The sequence below is a fragment of the Strigops habroptila genome, chromosome 3 (assembly GCF_004027225.2).
Source record: "Strigops habroptila isolate Jane chromosome 3, bStrHab1.2.pri, whole genome shotgun sequence".
Classification (NCBI taxonomy): domain Eukaryota; kingdom Metazoa; phylum Chordata; class Aves; order Psittaciformes; family Psittacidae; genus Strigops; species Strigops habroptila.
The window spans coordinates 4,168,979-4,183,236 of NC_044279.2; the positions used below are offsets into that span (position 1 = coordinate 4,168,979).

At 45.6% G+C, this 14,258-nt stretch overlaps 1 protein-coding gene across 1 annotated transcript in view; it reads right to left on the bottom strand.

Moving 5' to 3' along the window:
* The window catches only part of PRKCQ (protein kinase C theta), a 64,960-nt gene extending 57,492 nt beyond the window's left edge, over window positions 1-7,468 (bottom strand). The window contains exon 1 of the mRNA XM_030479808.1: window positions 7,154-7,468. The gene's annotated coding sequence lies outside the window, so the exon portion shown is untranslated. The remainder of the gene's footprint in view (window positions 1-7,153) is intronic.
* Window positions 7,469-14,258: the final 6,790 nt, after the last annotated feature.

The window sequence follows — 14,258 nt, forward strand, 5'->3', positions numbered from 1 at the left end:
ACATATGGGGGAGGAATTGCGCTTCCTGGCCTAGGGGGATGGCTGCTCTTCAATGAAATATCCAGGCGTGATGACAGAAGAGGAATCTGAGTTTGACTTAGATCTATTGTTTGGGTTATAAGTTGTCTGCTGTTCTGTTTCTGGATCTTTATAATGCCTCATACTTATCAAGGTAAGAAACAGAGAAGTCCAGAGGAGTCCATGCCCTCATCAATGACTTTTTAAGGCTGTGATGTAGTCCACCACACTTGGTCTAGGCATAGCAATAAGAAGCAGGTCCATGCTGGTGACCAGGGAGAGCTATTTCTTCTCAGCTTCTCTGCTGAGGTCTAAAACTTGCTATATGCAGCATGCAAGGATAATTCCTTAGGTTCATTACCCCTTTCTGGCTATATCCCTTCCTAAGTGCAAGGGTGAATCTCCTTTATGTCCTGTGACAGTCACAAAGGTCCCACTAAACCCAAACTAGGCAGTTTGATCTTGGGAAATGAAGCCAATACTGTTGGGATCAGCAGTGTGTGGACACACATGTCCCACACTGAGTGGACTGATACATTCTATGGTCCCAAGAGCAAAAGTACATCCATCCCTTAGGTATATTTCCCTTCCTTGAAAGGTCCTCGTCCATCCTGTCTACAGGAACAGTCCCTATCATACACTATAGCTCAAAGTGCGCCTGCTAGAGCAATGCTCAAACAAGACACAGCCAGACCTGGGGCTGTGCTGACACTTAAATGGTCTTGCTGACTGCAGCACAGTGCTCAGCCTTGTCATTTTATTGTCATAGTCAGTCAAATGGTACACGCTTGGTCCCAGAAGCACAATCCAGTGGCTATCAAGTGGAGCTGTGCATCCTGCCCAGCAGAAAAGAGTGGGCAGCAAGTCCCAATGCCTTGCTCAGCTCCAAAGATGATGCAGCAAGGAAAAGACCTAAACAGAGGTGAATCTCTAGCTTAAACCGTCACTCTTCTGCAATAGAGAGGAATGTACTAGCCACTCCCAGCCCCACAGCCACCTCTCACCATATACCTATCTGTCTTCTACCCACCTCACTGTAACCAGTGCTGCCTTCTCAGGCTGTGTGTCCACACAGGGTTTTTCCTGCCCCAGATCGCTGTAGTGATGAGTCTGAGCTCTACCCTATCTCTTCCACTCACGGATCCACTTCTGCACGCTCACATCTTCTCGCATGTTATCATCAGTGCCTGAAACAACCTTTTCAAACCAGTTTCAAACATCATTTTCCTGCCTTCCTAAATGACAAAGATATCCACTGGGCAGCAGGCGGTGAGACAGTGGTTTTTGTTGCTGTAGAAAACCCTGTCAAACATATTTGGTGTAGAACTATTTTTCAACTAAAAAAGAAAACATTTTCTGAGGAAAAGTTATGGGGTTTGGTCTAGACAACTGAGGTACCAAGTCTGAAATTGTTTGATTCATTCAATGTATCATAATGCCTCATGGAAACTATAGATAAGGTTCCCCCATACCCTCACTCTTTCTGTCAACCAGGTTTATCCAAAAGGCCACATCTTCCATAAACACTATTGCCAGGGACACTGGGGATGGAGCCAACACCTTTCTGCACTACGTAAAGAGGTCATGGTGCATCCTGGAAGCTCCAGGAAATCAAATGAATGGAAAAGCGCATATCGTCTCTAACTAATTTCTTGTGACACAAGAAGACCATTCCAAATGAAAATGGTTTTCTTGCAGACAAAAATATTTCTATTAAAGAAGTAAAAAACCCTGAACATTTTCTGTGTTTTTGAAAGGAAAACACCTTTATTTCTCTTGACCTTTAAAATCAACTGCATCTGTAACCCTGAAGCTTCCAGGTTAGACTCTGATCTTCTAACATCTTACCTTGGAGCATGTCATTGCACCCATGAAGAGCTGTGATCCTGCAACACACAAGGTTGCAAGACTTCCTCCTTCTTTCCATCTCCTTTCACCATTTCAACTTCCATATGTACCATGATTTTGCTACCTTTGCTATAATTCATTCTTAAGTACATTGTAAACTCCTCAGGATCATGAATTTTTCAATGCATTAATGCACTATCTCATCCTTAGCTCCTGATCAGGGCATTCATAAGTATGGAGACAGTCCTACTATCATCTTTGCTGATAGTTATAAGGTGCTAAGTACAGAAAGGTTTTTAATTAAAGGTTTGCCGTCTCTGAAATCCTTTACATATCATGGAAGATCTTCCAACCATGTCCTATAGGCACCTCTCTTCAATGCCACGTGAAATTCTTTAACTGTTTATATTCTGGCATTCTTTTATATTTAAAGTTGTCTGAATTCTTCATCATTGTTCGTAACTTGTCTATGCTAGCAGATTACTTCAATGAAGCAATAGTTTCATAAACTAATACATATCTCATGAAAAAGAAAGGACATTTCTTATAATTGCTTTTTCTGTTTTTCTAGTTCGTAAACAGTGGCGATGAGATGTAGGGATTTTTTTCTAAACTCAGGTATTCACCAGACATTACTGATGAGATGCAAATAAAAAAACATGCATAAAAGAAAGCTTCTCCAGAAAGAGTGTCTTCCGCTCTGGAGAAGCAATGTCACCATCTGATGGAATGGTGAGAATGCCCTGGCCTTGGGTGACAGAATGGGGCAGAATGATCTTTTCTACTGTTTTGTTTGAAGACTACACACAGCAACGCTGCTCAGTGAAGCTCAGGGCCTGATTTGGGGATATCCTGAAGATTTTCACACTGTTCTGCTGGCTGAGATGACTCTTTTTGTCTGCAAGCACCTCCCAGGCAGTTCAGAATGACTTTCTCCATAATCTTTACGCAAAGCATGGAGGTCTAACCCCTATTTTAATAGCAAGGTCCAGACTGACATGAAGGTGACAGCTTAGCGACAAAGTGTCAGTCAAACACCTATAGGTTAAAATGCTTGTCCGTGCAGGAAAAGCACTGAAGAGGACACAGCACAAACTTCACCCACCAGTCCTTCTCTCCCCATTGACCTGGCAGCGTCAGGATTCCCTATAATGGTCTCAGCATTTCACTTTCCCTACTGAAACAGCAAGTCCAGTAGATGTAATAGAAGTCACAGGAGCAACAGAATCTGACTGACTGCGATACACAGATGGCCACAAGATTCATAACGTCCCTGTTCTCACTTGTTTATCAACTAAAAATGTTTCTGTCATTAGGGTTGGTATTTCCTATGCATGTGTTGTATATTGTTGTATCTCCTGTAGATAAGTGGGACATTTGTACTTGACAGCGATAAGGAAAAGGAGATATGCTTTCTTTGAATGAATGCCAAGCAAACTAAAAGACATGATAATTGAGGCATAAGAGACATCATAACTAGAGGCAATAATAAGAGGCAAAGACATGGTAACTGAGAAGCAATCCAGCCCAAAACAGGTTGAATGTAACGTGGAAATGACCGTTCACAAAAAAACCCCAGAAAAGTGTTATGTAGAGCTTATGACCTGTAAATCTCAGGGCTCTTTACGGCTCAGATAGCCATCAAGAAATTCACTTGAGATATAACTGAGCCTGACATCTGCGCCACACACATGGCACTGTGGTGAGAGAACCAAGGGGCGGTTACATGAAAGCTGTATCGTTTTCTTTTCAACCTGCCCTGGCTACATCCTATACAACTGTACACTTATTCCATTCAGCAGGCACAGGAAAGGAGAAGCTGTGTGGAGACCTCAGAGCAGCCTGCCAGTATCTGAAGGGGGCTACAAGGATGCTGAAGAGGGACTCTTCTTCAGGGGCTGTAGCGACAGAACAAGGGGTGATGGGTTCAAACTGAAACAGAGGAAGTTCAGGTTTGATATAAGGAAGAAGTTCTTTACTGTGAGGGTGGTGAGGAGCTGGCACAGGTTGCCCAGAGAAGTGGTAAATGGTCCATCCCTGGCAGTGTTCAAGGCCAGGTTGGACAGAGCCTTGAGTGACACGGTCTAGTGTGAGGTGTCGCTGCCCATGATAAGGGGGTTGGAACTGGGTGATCTTAAGGTCCTTTCCAACCCAAACCATTTTGTGATTCTACAATTTCTACACATAGGTAGAACTAAAAACGCCCCATAATGGGACAACGCAATTCTTCCCCAGCGAGCTGCTCCAAAGCAATAGCATTGCTACAAGGTATGATACACACCAGAGGAGTTATCCGTTGTGAAAACAAGCTGTGCATAATTTGAAGAGCAATCTGGGTTCATTCCACACACTTCATTAAAGTTAATAAACGTTATCTCTGCTGCTGGATGTGATCTGTATGGTGGTGACAAATTAAAAAAATCTCCAACAGGCCCAATAAATGCCAAATTAACATGAACAAGCAACACCACAAAAAGCCCTTTGCAATTGGCTACAGAGGAGGGATTTGCAGTTTATGTTGCCGTTGCCAATGTTTTCCTTCCTGCAACCAGGAGTCAGATGCTCTGGTTAGGATGCAAATGCAGTCAAATAGAGAACAATACCACGGAATGGAAACAAACTGTCACTGGAAGCGTGCAGGCTAACACACACTGCCTTCTGATGTCAATCACAGACATGATCTGGTGTACGTTTCTGTGTGAGAACCGGCAGATAGCAAGTGAGTGACCCTGTGCTCAAGCTGTAGGTACCTGCGATTACAGGATCAAGGCTTTGGTTTGTCCTGTAGATGATTTCGCACACACAGGTTTTGGATGTTCACACTAATGTATTGACTTTCTCATCTATTTTGAGAAACACTTTTTCGAAGCTTGGGCAAGGAACAACACTCTGCTTACACAAATCCTGGCTTTGGCAAAAAGCAACAGAATTGGCAGCCAAGTGTTTTAACTTAGATCCACAAACATATATGTAAAAAGCCAAGCGCAGCTCCTATAGAGCAGCCCTCCTAACAAAGCCCTGGAAAGTGGTCAATACTTCACCTCCTTCTTAGGCTGCTGCAGAGCTCTTTGCAATTAAACCCTGACAATAAGAAACCAGAAAGTTGCTATCAGAAGATATTCTTCAGGAAAAAAAGTGGGAGGATATGGAGACTAACCTGGAAAAGATCCCAAGGAGAAAAAGTAAAAACTTGCCGTGCTGGGAAAATAAGCTTCTGGAGCTCTCCCTCCTTCTGTCCCTCCTTCCTCCTCTCTCCCTCTAAGCCTTGCCTTTGAGACCCTCCACCAATGATGTGATGGTGCAGCATACCCTGCATCTGTGAGAAGGTCTGAGAGTCAACCGAGTGACTTTATTTGAAAGCAAACACACTTGAGGCAGGGAAAAAACTTAGTTCCACCCTGCAGTGTAATAACCCTCTGCTCATAGGTCCTCTATGAACTTGAAAAGTTCTACCCAGTGTAGCAGAGTGATGACAAAACCAGCCTGGGCACAGGGGGCTGCTGAGATGTAGGATGGAGGTGCAGTAGGGAGATCTAAATCTTTGATAGGGCTTTGAAACAAATCCCAAACGACATAGAAAATTGAAGGGAAAGTCTAAATAGTGAGTCTGCATTGCATATTGTGAGGACAACAGTGGCATCATCTCAAAGCAGGGAGTCTTTCAAGTTAGAGATTACTTGCTATACTCACCCTATGCCCTCATAGGGGTTGGCCAAAAAGTCATGTGAGGAAAATGAGGGGTTCAGCACAGCTGATGGATGTCAAAGTCTCATGTCCAGCCTGGACACCAATAAAGAGGAAAAGGCAAAAACGCAGAGCCCACATTAGGATCCGGATTCAACTCTGATCAGGCATTTAGCCACATGTAGGTCAGTGGGTCTGTGAGCTCCAGGACAGCAGCTGTCCTATGAGGCCATCTCACACCTCCAGCTGAATGCAGCCCTGCTCCATCACAACCAGATGGGACAGGAACCTCCTTGGAGCAAGTACTCCTTACTTGTCCCTTGAGTCGACTCCTAAAGCACATTCCCTAGGAACTCATAAATACCTGGTGGTCTCAACTGGGATGTGGAGTCCTTTCTTCAGTCAAAAAGAAGGATAATGAAAAAAGAGAACTATAAAAAACCCAGGTCCAGGACCTCAAGGGTTTGACTGTTCGCAAACACAAAAGTCAGAACATTGCCCTGTTCACCGCAAATAGTTCTTCTTTTTTTTTTTAATAGCAAGTTCAGTGAAACTTTATCTCTTCCTGCCCTCGTAACCCTACTAAATAATCTGCTATTAGCATGACTCAACCGAGTGGCTTTCAGCTGCCGAAGTAGTTTTCTTTGCTACTGTTGTTTCATGGGTGGAAATGAAGAAACCGCCTGTAAAAAGCTTTCCACCCCTGCAAAGTGTCACATTGCTGGAGATGGGAAAGCACAGCCGAGAAGTTAGCTGCACTGTAGTTACGATTTAAAAGGATCTGATTGCACCCAAGAGTTTTAACTTCATTAGTATTCAATGTGCATGCAGGGAACATAACCCAGGCCTCAAGACCCAGAAGCCAGGCTGGCTGTTAAGTCCTCGCCTTCAAAAGGAAATGCAGCTCACAACACTATGCAGAGGAGGAGGGATGGAGGCAGTTCACGTCTCTACCGCTCAAATCTGCTTTCAAAACTTATCACAGCGCTGGTTTGTAGCATATTACAAACTCGATTTGCAAATGATATACCCAGCTGCTGAGATACAGCACTGCCGCTAAAACAGGACTTCTATCTGGCTGTTGTAGTGCTATAAACAAAAAACACCTACAAAACATCACAGAACCTGGCGGGTGAAAGTATTTTCCCCTCTATATTTTCCCCTGTTTATTGAATAACAGTTTGATTGTAGACAGTTTTCATTGTTGTTTTCTCATTTTCCCTTCTCTGTGTTGCATGAAGGCATACGAGAGAAAACAACACTGTTAAAGGCAGGAAAATGTGATTATGAAACCACAAACACTAGCAAAAGAAAGAAGGTGTAGAGCGTGAAAGTCACTTAATTGTTTAAGGGGAAAGGAAAAAAGGGAAAGAAAAGAAGAACTCTTTGGCTGAGTTGGCAGCTTTGAAATCCAGTAACAGAACGAGAACTGGCAGCTGAAGCAGCGTCCTGAGCAGCGCCCCGGGTACAATGAAATGCCAACAGTACCAAGGGGTGCCCCACGCTTTCCCGCTGGCGCATGTCCTCCTGTGCCCGTCGACCCCGGCACATCGCCCTGCCCGCGCAGCCCCCGCCGCCCTTCGCACCGCTCCGCGGCCAGTACCTTCGCTTGGCTCGGATCAGCCTGGTCCGGCTCGACTCAGCTTAGCGCGGCGCAGCCAGGTTCAGTTCAGCTCGGCTCGGCTCAGCCTCGTTGGGCTTGACTCAGCTCGGCTCGGCTCGGCTTGGCTCCGTTCAGCCCGACTCAGCTCGGCTCGGCTCAGCCTGGTTCAGTTCAACTCAGCTCGGTGTAGCTCGGCTCGGGTCCGCACGGCTTGAGCCCAGTTCAGCCCGGCTCGGCACGGCTCGGCTCTGGTGGGCTCCTCCCGGTACAATCCAGGCACGGCACGGCACGGCACGGCTCGGCGCAGCGCTGCCCGCCGCCACCGCCGGGGCTGCCCTCACCGCCTCTTCCTCCTCCGTCTCCTCCTCCTCAGCGCCCCCCCGCTGCGCCCCCTTCCTGTGTTTGCCCCCAGAATGTCCCATCCCCGGGGGCTCGGTGCCGGCTGGGGGTGAGCATCGTGTCCTGTCCTGCAAGAGACCCTGCTCTGGGGCCGAGCACATGTAACACCTTGTGCAGACAGGGAAACCTCGGCTGCAAAGAAATGCTCACTAAGGAGAATGAGATAATGAGGACAACCTGAATGCTTTCAGGCTGCAGAGCCTTGTTGTTGTGGCTGGCAGGGGAAGTCAATAGGGAGGTCTTTTCTCATTCATCTATCCCATCGTGCTACATTCTTGGTCATGGGTACTTGAAACATCTCTCTTCAGACAGGCCCAGCCTCGGAGCAGGTTGTTGTATGAAAGAAGGATGGGCAGTATCTGTTCAGTGCACCCTTTTCGGAGCTTGAGGCGGGTTTCGCACAGGGCATCCCCTGGGAGACCTCAGCTTCAGTGGTCCTGTGGCTTCCTCCTGTGCTGCAAGATTAGCTGTGGTGCTGGGGGTTGTGAATGGGTGGATCTGGCAGGTGAAACTGGTCTGGGAACCTGGCAGAGGAGCAATAAGAAGAAAATGAAACCCCAGAAATGTGGGTGCCAAATCATATTGGAGATGACAGTGTGAAATCCCCCCAATCCTGCAGAAGCACATCAGACCTGTGAGATTAGTGGGCTTCACTGCTGCTCAGTCAGACAACTACAATTACAGCTATAGCAGGGAGAGCTACAGATGTCCCTCACACCCCTGATGTACCCATAGAAGACATGAGGCCATGTTCAGGTATCTTCTGTGGGTCCTAAGGCTCTAATGAAGAAGAATCTCAAATCAAATCTCTACAAGGTCAATGCACTATTAGAGGTGCAGAACATGCCGCCTGCCAGACCTGTAAAAGATGTTTTGTTTGATATCATCCAAATGAGGTGTTTAGAGATTTTAGGACCTTGTAAGTGGTCACTTAGAACAGCTGAGATGGTTCTTTGAATACCACTGTGATCATTTTGCCCTTGCTGCTCTTCCCTACAATGTAAAGTATGCATTAAATTAAGGAAAGAGGAGGCAAGGCATGGCAAAGGGAAATGCTGCTGGGATTTTGGAAACCAGGGGGAATGAATTGCTTTCAAAGAGTGGTCCTCTCCTACTTGCTGGAGCAATTTGAGCTAATACCTATTCCTGTTACCAGCAGGTGAGAAAAAGACATTTCATGAGGCAGGTGATTTTGTGTTTTAATTACTCACACACCATTAACTTACATATCCATCCTTCCTATCTGCATCAGGGTCCCTTATGTTTGAGGGGCAACAGATGTGGTGTTGGTACTGCAGGCATGCAGTAGAGGTTCTTTTATCCCAAGTGATGGTGAGCTGCAGATAAGTCAAATCCCATGTATTCCCATCCCAAGCTTAAGTTTTCATCTGCTCTGGTTGCTGATGCTGTTGCTACAATTCTCACAGGAATGTGATGGTTGCAGCACCATTGTATCCACCTGCACTTAGACTGGATGGGTGCAAGCTTCAAACATCGAAGTGGTGTACCCAGCTGTCATACAGCCCCATGCTCTCTTCCCCATTCCCTCATCCCATTGATATTGCCCTCTCCACATACACCAGATCCCACCCAGAGAAGAGCGTGACACAGCTTGCTCTCCTCAGTTACATGAGGATCGTTTTGCTTATAGGAATTTTTGCAGATAAAGATTTAGGCTCAGGATTATTTCTGTGTATCACACACAAAACAGCACATCAGGCCACTTAGCTGCAACACAGGGGCAGAAAACGCTTGCAGGCTGAGTTGTCTCCCAGCAAAACATTTGGCTGTGCAACAACAAGGTCTCAGAGCAGGAAAAATCCTTGGCATGACAGGCTGTGCCTCAAGGAAAAGCCAATATGAGCTCTTTCTAAGGGGACATTCACCCATCTTGTCCCCCTTGTACCTCTATGGTACAGCCTGTCCCAAAGCTGTATTCCCTTAATGGGTAATCTTTCCTATTAAAGGAATCAAAATTTCCAATCAAAATTTCCTTACTGTGATTTAAGCCCAGGTCTAGTTATGGAATCATAGAATGGTTTGGGCTGGAAAGGCTCTTTAAAGGTCATCTAATCCAATCCCCTGCAATGAACAGGGACATCTTCAACTCAATCCTATCCACCAGGGGCACGGAGAACAGATTTTCCCCTTCTTTTTCACAGCAGTGTTTTGTGTGTTTAGAACCAACAGCCCTGTAGTCTGGGAGGCATCTTCCATATTCATTACCCAGCTGACACAGAACTTCCACTGGAACGCGCTTCAAACACTGAATATTATTGTTGTCATTTAACTTGTACAACTAATCAGGCATTGCCTTCTGCAACAGATGAGGCCACTCCTGTGGGTGTAGGTATCTGGAAACCAAAAGCCCTTAAAGCTGCATCTTTCTGGTGGAAAATATCACCACAAGCCATCGTGTTTTCTTTCCTGTGTTTGAAAACCACCCACATTTTCAGTAAGAAAGAAGAAATCAAACTGATTGAGCACTTGGGCAATGGGCCATTCTGGAGAGTTTCTATCTACCTCAGAAAATTTGATCACTTATTTGGGTTTGAAGGATAATTATTTGCAAGTTACTGTTCATTGAAAGGAGGTGCAGGGAAAAAATAACAAGGGAACACATGTAGTAACTGCTGCAGAAGGCGGCAAAATGTTCCTCTGTGTTTTGCATTAATTGAAACTCAGTTAATGAGTTAATGAGCTTGAAAAATGAAGAAGATATAGCAGGTTAGGACATTTCCGGTGTTAAAATAACATGAAAACTAGGCTTTACTGTTTTCTTTCTCCCCCTAAAGGTTTTCATTTCTGCTGAAAGTGCGCACTGCATGTTAACACAAGGTTTACATTTCATTTGCTTTCAGTCATAAAGAAAGGGCTTGGAAAGGACCAGAGACGTCACTTCATCCCTTCTACTATATGGTGGGTCCTACACTCCCCAAACCACCCATTCCCCAAACCACCCATTCCCAAGTGAGGTCTGTTACACACTTCCATCTCAGGAGCTCCCCAGATTCTGCAGAAGAGGACAGGAAATGCAGTGAGCAAACCAAATCACTCGCAAAATACTGTGTGACAGTGCGTATCTCCCAGGCTTCACCAGAAAAGGTTGAGTAATTATGGGAGAATATTTCTACAGGGTCAAACCTGATCTTACTTCCTTGGAACTCCTTGGCTGGAGATATGTATTGTCCCTTTCAAGCTATCAAGAGAAATAAATCAACTGGGATGCTGGTCTTATTACTGATGTGTTGCAGTACCCTCCATGAGTTGTTAGCCTCATACTAAATACCAAACATAGAAATGATGCAAAATGTGACTCCAGTCCATAAAGTTTTCTCAGCTATGATTTTATAAAGGTTCAAAGCTTTTTCTCAGTCCCTATTCGGTCATTTTGGGCTTGATATTACGGTTTGTCAGCAGCCATGAGCTGGTGGCATTCATAGAACAAACTAGGTTGAAAAGACCTTTAAGCTCATCAAGTGCAAAAAATATGCAACATAACCAATATAAGAAGATGCATAAAATACATTTTAGGGCACAGGTTGAGGGAGGTAAAGCTGCTGCATGCCCTCACTTGCTGGTTCCCACAGTTTGCCTCCCTCCTGCCTGTGTCCTACCTCCTTACCTTGGGTCATGGCTTCCTTATTTTGCTGATTCAACCAATTGCCTCACCGTGCTTTCAGCCAGAGCAGCAAAGTGGTCTGGATTTAATTAAAAACAAGCAAAGCAAACTGAAAAGAAGAAGAAGAAAGGGTTGCCCTTTGCCTTCAACAGGCATCATTTTCACAGGGCATGGCCACGTGAAGGGCTGAGTTAACACAGCAGTGGTGGGGAAGAGGTGGGGTGGGACTGGATGAAAACATCCCCAGCCAGCTCCATAGCCGAAAGATGTGTGGCCACACACCCTGGTTGACACTGCATGAGAGATGTGCTGCTTTGAGACTGATGGAAAAATATAAAGTCGTCTGTGATTAGAAGCTTCCCTCCTGTCGTGGAGAATAGTCCCCCATTGCTTGTGTGAAAGGAATAAATACCCCTTCATGGTCTTCTGCATAGACACCATCTCTAAGAAAGGGGATCAGTGAAACTTGATGATGGAGTTGATGATCTTAAAGGTCTTTTCCAACGTAGTTGATTCCATGATTCTATGAAAGCCACCTCCAAGCTTGGCATTTTCTTGTGCCTGGGCATTAGCTGCTGACCACCCTTGGAGACAAACTGCCTGACTTGGGGGTTACAGTGCTGCTAACACTGCCATTCCTGGCTCCTTTGCTAACATTAATATGTTGCACAAGGAAATCTGAAGCAGAATCAACAGTAGTCATCTTTGAAACCTTCCAGCCTCACAGAATGGTTGAGGTTGGAAGGCACCTCAGGAGGTTATCCCATCCAACCTCCTTGCTCATGCAGGGCCACACAGAGCTGGTTGCCCAGGACCATATCCAGACAGCTTTTGAATGTCTCTAAGGATGGAGTCTCCTCAACCTTTTTGAACAACCAAATGACATTAGGATCCTTTTGTAATGTATTTATATATCCTCTGTATTTACTATCTTCCCAGTTAGAAGAACTTCGGTTTAAATTCAATTGGGATTATTAGAAGTCATTGACCAGGGAGGTCACAGTGGTGAAGAGATGAACAAGATTTCAAGTGTGTCCACATTTATCTTTCTAGCTTGCATTGGTATTCAGCACAATTAATTAATGAATTAATGACAGAAGCAGCTCTGGGTGGTGAAGACTTGGCGAAAGGATGAGCTGATTTATCATGGGGAAGACTCCAGGAGCTGTGGTATCTGGTAGATGCCCACACAGCCGCTGGTAGAGATGTAAGCACCAAGTGGACTTTTTCACCAAAGGCATATGCAGATGCTCAGTAGTGGTCTTCACAATCTCAGTAGTGCTTTTTCCAATAAAGGATTTGATAGAAGTCATCAGTGTGACACAGCTCAAAAGGCGTGGTGGGCTAAGCCTGCTAACCCCTGACTCAGCCACTCTGCCTCCCTCCCAACCCAACGTGGGGATGCTGGGCTTCCCCTTGCTCTGCTGCCATCCCGATACTCCACTATGTGCTGAGGCCATGCTGTTGCCTTCTTGGTGCTGCAAAATTAGTGTTGGTCTACCTCCTGCATTGGGTCTGCACCAGTATCAGTTCCTAGCTGGGAGCAGCCAGCAGAAACCCAGCCTTTTCTGTACTTTTCACCTCTCCTTTCTAATGTCTCCATGACCAGATGTCAGCTCTGAATTCTCTCTGTGTTTCTCACTATTCTGCTAATTATTTTGAATTGGCCCACTCACAAGAAACAAGGACTCCAGCTGAAACAATTGTTTTCCAGTGACATTTTGCTAATAATGAGTTATTCAGTTAGGTCTTGTGGTGTGCATGTTCCTTCATTTCCCCGAAATCTGTCTTCTCTACTGCAGGGTTAACATAAGCTGGGGTGAACCAAGGCTGCTGATGGTAACGTTTCAGACCTGACCTCCTTGTGGTGAATATTTTGGGTTTGCTGGCTTGCTTTCTTTTAGTGGTTAAGGTGAAAGGTCAAAACTTTTTCTTCTCATGGCTATGAACATGTCTGACATGAGTGTATTTACCACCAGTGCTGGCTAATGGAAACGTATCAGGCTCTGGTGAAGGGAACTATTGTCACATCCTTTTTATTATGGCCACAAAATTCTCAAAATGATGAATTCCCATGGTAACCTCTGTTCACCAGAGGAAGTAGGGTGTCCAGGATACTGTTTCCATCAATGACCTCAACTTTGGGACACTCAGCAAGGGATATGATGGACTCAATTTTCAGCAGCATGGAAGAGAACAAGATTAGATAGCGTTAAACATGTCAGCTTCCCTCTGAATACCAAGTGCCTTCAGGCCAGCTCTGTCACCAGGAGAGCTGGTCCTCAGAGGTCGATGCAACAGAGATCTTATATAGGATCAGGAGAAGGTACTTGCAGTGATGTCCTGAGCAACTATGACATTAGGAAGGAGCCTGAAAGTAAGCAAAGTAATAGACTCACAGCCTGGTTTGTGTTGGAAAGGACCTTAAAGCTCATCCAGTTCCAACCCCCTGCCACGGGCAGGGACACCTTCCACTAGAGCAGGTTGCTCCAAGCCCCTGTGTCCAACCTGGCCTTGAACACTGCCAGGGATGGGGCAGCCACAGCTTCTCTGGGCACCCTGTGCCAGCGCCTCAGCACCCTCACAGGGAAGAACTTCTGCCTCAGAGCTCATCTCAATCTCCCCTCTGACAGGTTAAAGCCATTCCCCCTTGTCCCGTCTCTAAGGCCCTTGTCCAAAGTTCCTCTCTAGATTTTTTGTAAGCCCCCTTCAAGTATTGGAAGACTCCTCTAACATTTCCTCTGAGCCTTCTATTCTCCAGGCTGAACAAGCCCAGCTCTCTCAGCTTGTCTCGATAGCAGAGGTGTTCCAGCCCTCAGAGTATCTTCATGGCCTCCTCTGGACTCAGTGACACTGTCCTTCTATTATTGGCTGCAGTAAATGGGTTATAACCTACTTAAGTACCCAAGTGCCTGCAGCACTGCTAGCAGGAGTAGAAATGGGATTTCAGTGATGAAGAAGTAAAAGGCAGATCCCCAGGCATTTCATGGCTGTGGTTGGCTGTGTGCTCACTGTTCATTACTACTTCCCTACAAATGACTGAAGACCACTCCATCAACGCTTTAGAAATGTAACTCTCTGTTT